Source organism: Tursiops truncatus, chromosome 6, assembly GCF_011762595.2.
Source record: "Tursiops truncatus isolate mTurTru1 chromosome 6, mTurTru1.mat.Y, whole genome shotgun sequence".
In the NCBI taxonomy this organism is placed as follows: Eukaryota; Metazoa; Chordata; class Mammalia; order Artiodactyla; family Delphinidae; genus Tursiops; species Tursiops truncatus.
In genome coordinates this window covers 38,652,779-38,655,418 of record NC_047039.1, presented here as the reverse complement: position 1 = coordinate 38,655,418, position 2,640 = coordinate 38,652,779, and the positions used below count along the sequence as shown (strand labels likewise).

At 35.4% G+C, this 2,640-nt stretch overlaps 1 pseudogene; it reads right to left on the bottom strand.

The window, feature by feature from the left end:
* Positions 1–349: 349 nt before the first annotated feature.
* On the bottom strand, positions 350–669 carry LOC109549822 (large ribosomal subunit protein eL42-like; annotated as a pseudogene).
* Between the last annotated feature and the right edge of the window lie 1,971 nt (positions 670–2,640).

Here is a 2,640-nt window from a genome sequence, read left to right as displayed (position 1 = left end):
CGGTCCGGGAAGATCCCACGTGCCGTGGAGCAGCTGGGCCCGTGAGCCATGGCCGCAGAGCTTGCGCATCCAGAGCCTGTGCTCCACAAGGGGAGAGGCCACAGCGGTGATAAGCCTGCGTACCACAAAAAAAAAAAAAAAAAAAAAAAAAAAAAAGGATTATTGCACAGATTTTATGGAAATGTAAAGGAACTATAGTAAACATATTAAAAAAATAAATCTGGAGGAATCACTGTACCCAGTTTCAAAACTTTTTTTTTAAGACTATCACTGTATTTATTCTCATACAATTTTTTTACAGCTTCCACATTTTCCTCTTAAAAATAGAAGAACAAAAGATTCCCAAAGCTTAGAACTGGATTATTTGGCCCTTTCTCTTCTTATCTCCTCCGAGTTCAAAATGTTGCCACTCTTAATGGCCAGCATCCTCTTGGATCTGCAGTTGGGCTCAACACATTCAAGCCTCAGCACGATCTTCTTTGTGCTTTTAGCCTTCTTCCAGAAAATTGGCTTTGTTTACCCACCATAGCCACTCTGCTTCTGATCATAGAGCCTTTTTCCCTGGGCATACAGGGGATTTTTTCCCTTCTTATACTGGATCACTTTGTGAGGCTGATGCTTTCCACATTTCTTACAGAAAGTCATTCGGGTTTTTGGTGCATTGACCATCTTTGCAGTTAAAGGTGTCTTCAAGATGAAAACCAGAAGCCTGACGTCCACGTTCCTGCCTCGTTCCACATGCTCGTCACAGGAAAGCTCAAGACATTTTCCATAGCTACTTTAACCAAGACTGTGTGGTATTAGTAGAGGGATTAGTACCTCAACGACACATAATTAAAACCCTGGAATACACTCACAATATAATTTTTTTAAAAGTTGCCAAAGCAATTCAATGGAGGAAGGATAGACTTTTCAGCAAGCTGTGCTGAAGCAAGTGGACATCCATAACAAAAAAATGAAACTTGCCCTATACCTTGTAAGAAAATTACTGCAATAGTTCATGAACTTAGGTGTAAAATGTGAAACTATAAAACTTTTAGTAAGAAAACAAAACAAAACAAAAAACATAGAGGAAGATCTTCAGGATCTAAGCAAAGAGGTCTTGGACTTGACACCAAAAGCTCAATCCAGAAGAAATAATCATTTTGACTTCATCAAAATTAACAACACTGGCTTTACAAAAAGTATTTGTTAAGAGGATGAAAAGATGATCTACAAACTAAGAGAAAAATATTTGCAAACTAGTTATCCAAGCAAAGAATTAGTATGTAGGAATATAAAGACATCTCAAAGCTCGAGTAAACAAAAAGCAATATAATTATAAATGAGCAAAAGGTATGAAGAGGTTTATCACTAATAAGGAAATGCAGATCACAAAAAAACACATGAAAAGAAGTTCAACATCATTAGCAAATAGGGAAATGAAAATTAAACCATATTTAGATAACACTACACACCTATCATAATGGTTATAATAAAAACTAGTAAAAACACCAAATAGTGATGAGGCTGTGGAGAAACTAGATCATTTATACATTGCTGGTGGAAACGTAAAATGATAGAGCTGTTGTGAAAAGCAGTTTGATAGTTTCTCTTGATTTTTTATTTTTCTGTTTTTCAAAAATAGACTTTACTTCTAGGTTACTTTAAGTTCACAGCAAATTTGGGGAGAAGGTAGAGAGATTTCCTGTATACCCTCTGCCTTGACATATGCAGAGGCTGTCCCATTATTAAACAAAACAGTGGTACATTTGTTACAATTGATAAACCTACATTGACACCTCATTATCACCCAGAATCTATAATTATACTAGGATTCGCTCTTGGTGTTGTACATTGTATGGGTTTGGACAAATTTATAATGACATGTAGCTGCCATTATAATATAGTATAAAGTAGTTTCACTGGTCCTTAAAAGTCCTTGGTGCTATGCCTATTTATCCCTCTCTCCCCCAACCTCTGGCAACCACTGATCATTTTATCGTCTCCATAATTTTTCTTTTCTAGAATATCATATAGTTGGAATCATACAGTATGTAGTCTTTTTAGATTGCCTTCTTTCACTTGGTTATATGCATTTAAGTTTCCTCCAATGCCTTTTTATAACTTGATAGCTCATTTTTTAAAAGTATTGAATAATAGTCCATTGTCTAGATATACCATAGTTTAATATCCATTCATCAGATGTTAAAGGACATCTTGGTTCCCCCAAGTTTTGATAATTATGAATAAAGCTGCTACAAACAACTTTATGCAGGTTTTGTGTGGCCATAAGTTCTAAACACTTCTGAGAAATACCAAGGAGTGTTGTTGCTGGAATTTATGGTAAGAGTATTTTTTATTTTGTAAGAAATTGCTGTACTGTCTTCCAAAATCACTGTACAATTTTGTATTTCTACCAACAATGTATGAGATTTATTGTTGCTTCACATTCTTGTCAGCATTTAGTGTTGTCAGTATTCCAGATTTTGGCCATTCTAATAGGTGTACAGTAGTATCCCATTGTCATTTTAATTTGCATTTCCCTCATGACGTATGATGTAGAGAATATACTTCTATGTTTATTTGCTATCTGTAAATCTTTGATGAGGTGTCTGTTAAGGTCTTTGGCCCATTTTTTATCCAATTGTTTCTTATTGT